Genomic DNA, 11097 nt, shown 5'->3' with positions numbered 1-11097 from the left:
TGTCTGTACCCAGCCTCTTGTTTGAGTCTCTGGTCTGCTTGTGTTCCTGTGGCTTGGTTGGTTACTTAATTCAATTCCTTTGAACCGGCAGAAAAATGCTGTGCTTTCCCCAATGTTTTGCGATCCTCCTCCCTGATTAATTCAATGGGAGGGAGATCTGCTTTGAGTATCACAAAAGCGGGAGATGGCTTTTTCCTAGAGTTTGGAGATGCTGTGATGAGGCTAGGTTCTGGGTAGAGTTGAGGCCTTTCAGCAAGCAGTAGCTTTTCCCAGGGGCTGGTTTGTGAGAAACTCACAGATCCCAGCCTGAAGCCACTCTCAGGGTTTCTCTTTACTGAATGTCAATTGATTGTTGAACCTGATAAAGGGAGGGGCAGCCTCTTGCTCTGATTACCCGGTGGAGAAAGCCACTCCTGGGTCTGGCGCCCGAGCTGGGTGACTTTTCCCTGGGTGGAGCTGAGTCTGGCAGGTCAGTTTAGGCTCTTGTGACCTGCTAGATGCCTCTAGATTTATTCCAAGGCCTGAGTTGGAGCTAGCAGCTCCTCCGAGCTTTGTCGGTATCCAAGATTGTGATCTCCGGTACTGGGGAGGGGGTGGGGTGGCCTTCCCTCCTCTGCTCCCTGAGAAGGAGTGAGGATGTTAGGCTTCTACTCATGCCCATTCTTGGTTACTGGATCCTCACTGGTCTGCGAACTGCTTGATGAATTGGTCTTCTCCTTGTCGGTTCTTGCTGGTGTTGAGGAGAATCTGCTCGCCTGCCCCTTCTGGCTCCTTCATCCTGGACTCACTGTGATTCAGGTATGGCGGCTGTAGTCGCCGCCACCACCGTTGCCACTGCCGCAGCAGCTGCTGGCAAGTGCTAAGAGCTGTCTCCTTGCCTGTATTTTCTCTCTCTGGCCTAACTCTCTGTCCTGTGAAGGCACACTTGGTGTGATTCTCTGCCTCAGGACTGTTCACTGTAACTCTAAAACTGCTTCCTATGTGAGAGCTTGTTTAGCCTCCAGCTTCTCCTCCACCATCTCCCTGGAACTCCCATCTTTTTTAAAAAATAATATTTTGCTTGCTCTATTAATTGATCAGAGGAACGGATTTTGTGGCAAGCTAGGTCATTACACATCTGTCTCTCTCTTTGTCTCTCCCTTTCTTGGTTCTCATAGATCATACGATTGCTCCATAATTATCCTAATTTATTTTGCTTTTATATTTTTGGTTGCATCATTTCACTTTTTGCTCTGCCATTTCCCAAATCATTTATATAGAAGGTGTTATTTCCTATTTTCTCATTCCTAGAATAAGCTGCACATGAAGACATCAGTGGCCCTCATTTTCAGTATGTACATTTGAATACGGAGGAACATCTTTCCTCTGCTCTCCATCAATTCCCTACTCTCCAGTTAGAATAATTTTGAATAGTAAAATTATAAAAAGAGAAAATAAATCATGGTGAATATACAGATGCAGAAAATTCACCCAATATTTCTGACCAGTTCAAACAATGTGAACTATTAGGGAAATACATGGACACCCCATTCCCACTGGCACTCAAAGTCTCTGGTTAGGCAATTCTTAGGAATATGAAGAACAAGATTAAAAAAGCGAGGAATGGTATCAATTGCAAGAAAAAAAGTGGAGAATGATCCAAGCAAAATTCTTCATTGGGCTGCCAAAAATATTTGGCTTACTACAGTGCGAAGACTACTTTCCCAAAAGGCCACTCATGTTAATAGTAGGGATGACAATAAGTATACCCCTCCTGATCGAGAAGCCTACAGTGGACACTTAGACATTGTCAGTGAGTTGGTGTCTCAAGTGGCACATGCAATAACTGTAGATGACTGGACACCCCTGCACAGTACATATATGTGGAATAATATCAGAGTGGCTTCTTTTTTACTTCATCATGATACAGATACCAATGCCCAAACTAAAGGCCTCTTGACCCCCTTACATCTTGCTGCTGAGAATTGAGATAGCAAAGATATGCTGGATCTCCTTCTGTTGAACCATTATATAAAACCAGGCCTGAAGAACAACATAGAAGAAACTGCATTTGATATTGCCAAAAGGATAAGTATGTATCACTACCTCTATGATGTTGTGGAAGGCTGTACAAATTGTTCACCTAAGTCCTAATGGTAGGGTTAAGTTTCTTAAATTTCAAAAATGCAAGTCCATCTTTTGTGTCCATACAAAATATTTTCACAATCCAAATAAAAGCAATATCTTTTTTATTTTTTGGTCTGTCATGGGGCTTGAACTCTCGCCCTAGGAGCTGTCCCTGTGCTCTTCAGCTCAAGCTGAGCGCTCTACCAATTGAGCCACAGCTCCATTTCCAGTGTTCTAGTTGTTTATTGGAGATAAGAGTACCACAGACTTTCCTTCCCAGGCTGGATTTGAACCCTGACCCTCAGATCTCAGCCTCCTGTGAAGCTAGGATTAGAGGCATGAGCCACCAGTGCCCGGCAACACTAATATTTTACTGTAAAAATTAATGGAGTCCGTGGAATTCTTCCACGTGAATTGCCTGAATTGGATGTCAAAATGTATTCAATAGTTTTTGTATACATGTATAATGATTTCTTCAGAGTTTGTGATTTTTTAATCAGAAATAATTTTAACTTACCTGTTGAAATGAGTAGTACAGAAACTAAAATATTTCTGGTGCTTGTCTGAAAAAATATATTTTAAAATATTCTATATACTATGTTTGCATAATATTCATAATTTATTTTATTTTCTCTTAGATATACTTCGTATTCTACATTATTTTATAATATATAGGTTCATTAATGTGTCCTTTCCGATTGCATTCCATATAGAAACAGTTTGATTCCTTTTTTTCTAGGTCTTAATATTTTTCTTTGGGAGAAAATGACAATGTTGTCCAATTTGAAAAGTTTTGTAAAGATTATGCTATGTAAACGACTTTCTGAGGTGAAGATTTAATACACTGATGTCAAACTAAATTTAATTATATGAATTGCGTGTATTGTTATACTTGTAATTTGGTAATCAACTTTTTAATAACTGTTTTTCATTTCTTGCATCTGAAGAATGAAAAATATGGACTACTTCTCAAATTTTCATATTATCCTTGTGCAAGTGCCATGTTAATCTCTACATTGTAATTTCAGTATACGTGTTGCTGAAACATGTAGTATCCTCTAAATTTAAGTAGTTAATGATGCAATCTTTATACAGGCTTATATCTATGGGTGCCTACTACTAACAAGGAAACCTTATTGTTCCTAACAATGCTATCAATCTTATTTCCCTAAAATTCTGTGAATAGTGGAAAAAATTTATATTGATCAATCGATTGCTCACATTTGCAAATTTTTTTTTGTCAATGACTATTAAGTTTTTTGATTTGGAATTTGATCGTACTCTCAATAATTTATAGATAGGTCCAAAGGTGATGGCTTTTTCAAGTACTTATTTATCCAACTGTGTTAGCTCTGTGGACCTAATGGATTCGAAGTAAGCATTGCTTAAGAGCTACTTCTAAACTTTTTCAGCTGACATTTTCCCGCATGAGGTGCTACTGGCACAAATGTCTACCTGAGCCTTTACCCTTCTTCCATGTGGGAACAGGCCAACCAGAATATCTTACCATGACAGCATAGATTGTCTTATTGGAACAAAACTAATCTTGGTTACAAGGGATCATAGAGAGATGAATAGTTCAAACAGAACTGTTCAGACTAGAAGGTATTTTATCAAAATATAATTGTTTATTATACCTTCCATTTCAAAAGTAGCTGAAGCCACGAAGGTGAAAAAGTGTTGGTATGCATGATTACTTAATGTCTTGGTCTGTCTACCATCCAACCAGGCAGGAACTTACACTACTGCCTTTTTATCACCTAATATTTTCATAGTTGCAGGAGAAGTCCATATGTTTCTCCTCATTATTAGGCATTAAATTGACAATGTTTTAATCAGTGTTTCCTATTGCCTCCATGCTGTAAATCTACAAATGGTAAAGCTTTAGGTCTAACTCTATCAAACACTGAGGTAGAGATAATGGATTAATACTTTAAAACAGATTTGCCTTTGATACAGTAACTACAAGAGAACAAGGCAAAACGTGTGCCTTTTAATTAGAGTATATATAGTTATATATTTTATATTTATATGTGCTGATTTTATATTTCACACAATGAAACTTACTAGAATTAGTTGATAATTTGACAAATAAATTGATATTTATTTATTCCAATAAATAGAATTGGAATAAAAATAATTAGGTTTAATATATATCTTAGAATATAAAAAGTATCTATGCAATATCTTTAGTATAAACTTGTGATACATTCTGTTCTTGGTCTTCTGAATCCACATGGCAAAAAAACAATGTTTTCCTCTAATCTGTAATGGTTTTTACTCTGCTGCTCTGTTTATTGCTTTAACTCGCTTGTCCCAAATTTTTTCTCCATATTTCTGAAGCATTCCTACTGATTATACGCAAATTTTGCTAAGATGTCTAAAAAACATTATTCTTCTGCAGAACCCATGGGTCCTAGGATCCCAGGTCCCAGTTACCTGCATCATCAGATAACAGGGGCAAGACTTCTCACCAAGGCCCATGCAACATGTCAATACAAAGTAATTGAAGACCCATCTCAATTTCTCATTTCCTATATTTCAGGGCCCCAATTCCTTGCGATGCAGGAATTAGCAGTAAGCAATTGTGAAATGCAAGGCAACTTAAAATGTAGGATGAGATAACAAAATTTGAGAGAAAGTACTGTAATTCAAACATTCAACTTATAGATGACCAGCCCATATGAGTGAACAAGTTCACAAAGTGTCATAAGATTATATTTAATACCCCTCTCCTATGATTAATGAAAGATTTTATTCCAACATAAGTGGGCCAAAAAATAGTTCCTTGAAGGATAGTTCCATAATTGGTCTACAAAAGCCCGGAAAACTTGACTTAGAGGTCAAATGTAATTCAGAAAAACATTTGAAGAACTAAGGTGTGCTTCAAAACACTGGGACTTCAGTACAACATGGTTCTGTGGTATAAAAATGTCACTCTCAAACCAATGATAATCTACATTGAATCTCCTGAAAGTGTATTCCTTTTCTAATAAACTTTTCAAAATCACATTTGCCAAAATAACATTTGAAAAGTTGATGATGCTTAGTGACATTACAAGTTTGTCAAGTGTAGGGAGCAAGCTACAATAGAGTTGAATTATTTACACAGCACTAATGCCAAACACGTTCAACCATTCATTAAAGTGTAGAAATAGTACCACCCACAATTTGTGTTTTTCAGTAAGGGCCTTCCAGAAATGTGTTAAATAGAACAGCCTCCTAAATTTCAAACCCAAACGTTAGCTAATAAATTTCATCATTTAATAAGGTACATTTTAAAAAGTCACAAATAGTTTCCTTATCATATGTTATTTTATGTTTTCCCTCTGTCTAACATAGTAAGAAATATAACTTTAAGTCTTGAATATGGGTACTCATCAGAGATATGACAAACATAATATCTGTGTTCGATTTCTATCATATTCCTCCTGGAATAAATTTTAATTTTCCTTTTTCCAAAACTTATAGGTAGTAGAAAATATTATTCCATGTAAAATAAAAGAATCACACCATTGTACAAAGCCATTTATAAAAATTTGTAGTTAGGAATACATTCTAAGCTATTTTTAACTTTCTTTTTGACTAAAGATTAATCTTCCAAATGGATGAGAATAAAATCATGTTTAGGTGCTTCACGTCTCCAGTCTTGTAAATTGTTGCTGCAGATGAATGAATTATGGAAATATAAGTTGACATCAGTTCAAGAATATGCAGGATTGAAAGTCCATAGAATGTAAATAAACCTTTCAAAGTATTAATAGACAGTTTAACAGAATGACTATGAGGAAGTTGAAACCAGAGAGGAATTATAGTAAAGACATAGAATGAATGAAAAATGAACAAGGGGAAGAGGAATTATGGTAAAGACATAGAATGAATGAAAAATGAACAAAGGTCAAGTACAGCTAGAATACTCAATATACACATATGATAAAGGAAGTGGTAAATTGAAAATAAATCTTGGAGAAAGGGTTAGTTGAGAATGATGGAAGGAGTGACTCCAATCTAGGAGCATTGGACAATTAGATGGATATATTTAATTGTAAAACAATTGCACAACCTTTTAAAATTCAGTTCAAAAACACAACAAGAACAAAAAACACTCAAAAATCACAACCAAACAGCAATCTCCAGAAAGTATGAATATGACCTCTCAAAATTTTAATCAGTTAATGAAGGGCAGTCTTGGGAAAAGCAAACAAAGCTGTTCAAAGAGGGAAGTTTGGGATAGGGGAGAATTTTGAACAGAATTAAATAGATTGTCTAAGGTTATAAATCACCTACATCTGCTGCAAATAGTATGTTTCTTCTATGAGTTTTCTGTCTGAACTGGATAATCCAGTCCTGAGACACACTTGGTAGCTTGTGAGGATAGAATGGAAGAAACAAGATCAAGAACCCATTACTCCACTGGAGAGCAAACAATACTCTTTATTTTCACTAATCTCTCTTCACTACTCTTTCTTCATACTTTTAAGTCAATTGATTTTGAATTATATTTTTCCTCCTTTCTTCTGGCAAAGTAATTCATTAAATATTATTTGCCATTTTCTTCTTTTATGCTGTTTAATTGGCCAAGTGAGTCCATTAAACTTCCCTGTTGCATTTGGTTGCCATGAAACAACATCTATATTAATGAGGAGAAATCTAATGTAAAACATTGTCTCCAGAAAAAAGTCCAAGAAGCTGTGATCACAAACATTTGGCTATATTTTTTTCTTTTACCTTGAAAGACTTCTTGTGTCTAAAGTGCCCACAAAAATAAGTACTCCATCACTTGTAGGTTCAATCAGATTTATCTAACCTCAAAGATATATTTTGCTAACAAGATGCTTATAAGAAACAAAAAAATACTGCACTTTCATCCTCTCTCTTAAGATTCTCCTTAGATACCATATCAGGAACAGTGAAGTTATTCTATGCAAAATTATTTCAATCGATTACTTTTCTCTTGGTCTTGCATTTCTTCACCAAGATGTATGGAGGAGAATAGAGTTAAATCACCCATACCTTGGAAGACAGTGTCTGTTACAAAAGGACAATGCTTCTATGTCCTACTTCTATGTCCTCCTCTTAGCTCTTGCTGAAGTTCCAATTAATCACAGCTCCTTGGCTTCATGTCTAGTGAACCTGAAGGACTAAACGGGCTCCACCACTGGTACATCTTCATTATTTCTCTTTTAAAACTCTTTAATTGCCTCATTTGGATGTGGAATTTATTTTCATGTCTTCATTCAATCAGTCCTGCATTGTAATGAGCCAAATGGGCTCTGTAAACTCACTTTAGGGAGTAAAAATACTAACACAATTCATATAAAAAAGTTTTGGCCTCTCTTCACTGCTAAACACAATACGCTTAGCTAAGTTTTCTTCTAAGAAAACTTTTTTTAATTAACTTTTCCATTTGTTCAATTCTTTTCTGAACTTTTTGGCATATGTAAGAACAGAAATCTTCACTATCTCATATGAATAAGGATATTATTTTTTATGAGCCACTTAGAAATGTGAAATCATTCGTTTGAAGTATCCAATCAGATTTTTTTCTGTGTTTCATTGCTTCACATCCAAAGACATTGTGGAAAGTGTTAAAAACAAAAATGTGTAATCCCAACACCTTCTTTCATTGTGAAGGGCACTTTCTCCCTAAATATTTTGACTCAAATTATCTTTTTAGAGAATTACTGTTTGGTAATTAAAGGTAAATTCACAAATTTTGATGCCTTATTTTTTTTAAGAACTTTGAATTTAAATTCCAATACAACCATGTTTCAAACAGTGAGAATATAGTTCCTGGGTAAGGACAATTCCAAGGGAACCTACAGGATTTACAGCAAGGTTTCTCAGGTTTGTTTTTTTAGTGTGAAAAAGAGCCATCTTCATCCACATTGCTCCCTCTCTACTAAGTCTCCTTGGATTTCTTTGCATGAAAGCCTATTCTTCCAGGAAATTTAAAATTTTCTTAATAGCCTAAGTTGTTAAAATTTTGAACAATTAAAATTTACCTGTTATAACTTTAAAACTCTTGAAAATCCTTTATCAGAACCGTGAATTCATCGATCTTAATTCCACCTTTACCATCAAAAAGTAAACATGCTGTTGTCATAATATAGTATCCATGCAATTATTTTCCAGTCGCTTTGTTATGGGTATATATAACCATATTAGCTGATGCTAAGCAAAATGAATTCCAAGATATGGAACCAGATTTTTTCATTTGTGGTTTTTGTTTTTGATGAACTATGTGATTTCTGTTTTCTTTGGGTTTTCCCCCTATGGTTATCCCTGCTGTATATCATTTTGTATTGTATATACATTTACCTTAATTAGCGAAGGGAAGGGGAAAAGCAAAATGGTGAGCCAAAGACAAAAGGCAAACCAATGCAGTAGCAATATTCACAAGACAATGTGTTGGAAATGTACATTACAACTTGTGAGGCGTGAAGGGATGAAGGAAAACTGTGAGAAAAATGAGAGAGTGTTAACAAGTTTGAAAAGTTATGATTTATACCTTATAATAACTGTAACCCCACTGTACATCACTTTGATAATAAAATTGAAAAATTAAGCTGCGTAAAATATAATTTCACTGTATTGGCACCATAAATAATACTCTTTATGTAGTAATATTTGAAAAATCAATACCCTTTGGCATCTAATTTGAATTAGTTACCCCTGCTTTATCAGAGGGTCAGCAACTTGAATGTTATGCAACTAGACGATATTTTCACAATATACTTGCCAAATTTTTCAAAAAAGCATAAATTTAGTACTTCACAGAAAACATTTTAATGCTATGGAAACCCATAACTTTTAAACTAACTAAGTTGTTAAGAGGACAGAATATATGTGTTCTTCAAAATTCGTATGACTAATAACTACTCATTTTTAAATTCTCACCATTCCTGAGAGATTCAAAACAGTACTTGTTTGCATGTTATATAATTCTGCAATAGATGCAGTTTCCAATGGGGTGTTACAGATTTAGAAGTCAACAGAACAATAGCCACATTCTGGTAGAGTATAAAACTATGAAGCATGTGCAATAATTAATTCTTCAAGAGTAAACAATTGTTTATCAGAGTAAGCTATTATTTCTATGACCGTCAATCTCAAGATTTATGCCATAAAGTCATCCTAGCCCAACAGTTTCCAACTTGTAAGGGGCACCTAAAATTCCTTAATCCACATCATGAATACTACACCTCTGCTAATGTGAGGCCCTCCTTGTTCTGAAAAGAACACCTCAATAAACTGAGCTGCATCATTTTTCCTCCACTGGTATTCTTGATATCAGAAAACTTGCAAATATTATTTATATTCATACTTTTTTAACCATCATAGATATTGAGGATGCTAAGATAGGAAAATTATGGTTCAAATCCCACCCAGGCAGGAAGGTTTCTTATAATCTTATCCCAAAAAAACTTCTCCACAAAACCAGACTCAAGTGGCACTGTGGTTGAAGTGGTAGGAAACGAGCCTTGATCATAAACAGGCTCAGAGACACTGTCCAGGCCAAGAGTTCAAGCTCTGGAACGAACCAATAAAACAAAAACAAAATTGAAAACAAACCCCAAACCTAGCATTTTTCTACATGTATACAGAGGCACGTAAATAAGGAAATCGCTTCCTGTGTTACATATCATTAGAAGAAAGTAGATGTCACACAATTACTCTCTTCATACCATATTAAACCAAACCTTTAAAAAATTGGTTTTTCTAAATGTATAAATTAATGTCATCCATTTTTGGCAACTCTGTCTAGATTATTCACATTAACATGGTATACATGAACTATGGGATTTATCTTTTAGCTATTTTCTAATTATAACACTCTTGAAAGAATATCTAGGCAAATAGAATGTCAGAATCATTTGTGAATCTTTCAATTAATCCCTCTACTTAAAAAGAATTTTGTAGTATCCTATAGAATATGAAATTACAAACAAAACCAAAAAATATATTTTAAATGTAAATTCTAATTTAACAAGGTCTACAAAGTCCTACATTAGACGAACTTTGCTATTTCTCCAGACTTAAGCTATTATAATCCTTCAACATTTATTTGGAATCCAACAGAATGAGGCTTACTTACTTGCCCAAATTTTTGGGTGGGAATCATGAACTATTTTGCATCTAGGAATGTTCTGCAATGATGAGAGCATTTAAAACACAAGTGAGGATATATATGATTTGTATTCAATAGGAAACTTGACTTCTCAAAACAATGACAAAATCAGCACAAACTTCTAACTGTGTATTCCTTTCTTGTTGTTTGGTTTGTTTTACTGAGACAAAATTATTCTACTTGGTCCATGGAAGGTATCGTTATTTAATTCCACTCTCTAACCTGTCTGAGTGCTAGAATTCCAGGCTTGTAGCACCTTGCCCTCCCATAGTTTTTTATTTAATCTAGAATCAGACTAGCAATTCTGAACTTCTCCTATGATCTTATCCACTAGACTGAATGCTCAGACTGTTTATGTACTATTTTCAAAGATGTTTTAACATTTGACACAGGATTTGAACATTTTCAGATGCACCTGCAGGGTTCCCTGATTCAATACACCATGGACCCTAAACCGTTAATAATGATTGCTTGGGAAGGGATGTGAAGGGTAAACAAAGGAGGAGGCTGCAATGCTTGATAAGACATGTACTCATTATCTTGCCCATGTAATTGTAACCCCTCTGTACTGTATGTTCACAAAAAATTTTTTAAAAAAGTATCTCAACCAGAAAAAAAAAATGATTGCTTGACTCTTACTATCTCTGGTCACTACCTTTGTAAAATTCTCAACTTCTGGGGGAAAGTTCACTTGAAGGCTTTCTAATATTAAAAATTATCACTTGATTCTAGTCTTACTCAGGACCTATTTTCTATTGTTTTAAGTTTTCTACATATTCTGAGAGTTGTTTCATTTGTGTATTTTTGTGTGCACCTATAAGTGCCTCTGTGTGTATGTGTATGTCTGTCTGTATGTATGC

The 11097-nt window shown here is 35.1% G+C and overlaps 1 pseudogene; it reads right to left on the bottom strand.

Annotated features, from left to right (window-relative positions):
* Positions 1–3057: 3057 nt before the first annotated feature.
* Positions 3058–3154, bottom strand: LOC122119406 (annotated as a pseudogene).
* Between the last annotated feature and the right edge of the window lie 7943 nt (positions 3155–11097).

The sequence above is a fragment of the Dipodomys spectabilis genome, unplaced genomic scaffold, assembly GCF_019054845.1.
Source record: "Dipodomys spectabilis isolate Male_0828 unplaced genomic scaffold, ASM1905484v1 ptg000166l, whole genome shotgun sequence".
NCBI lineage: Eukaryota > Metazoa > Chordata > Mammalia > Rodentia > Heteromyidae > Dipodomys > Dipodomys spectabilis.
Note: the sequence above shows the minus strand (reverse complement) of the source record. Positions and strands in the feature narration are given on the sequence as shown.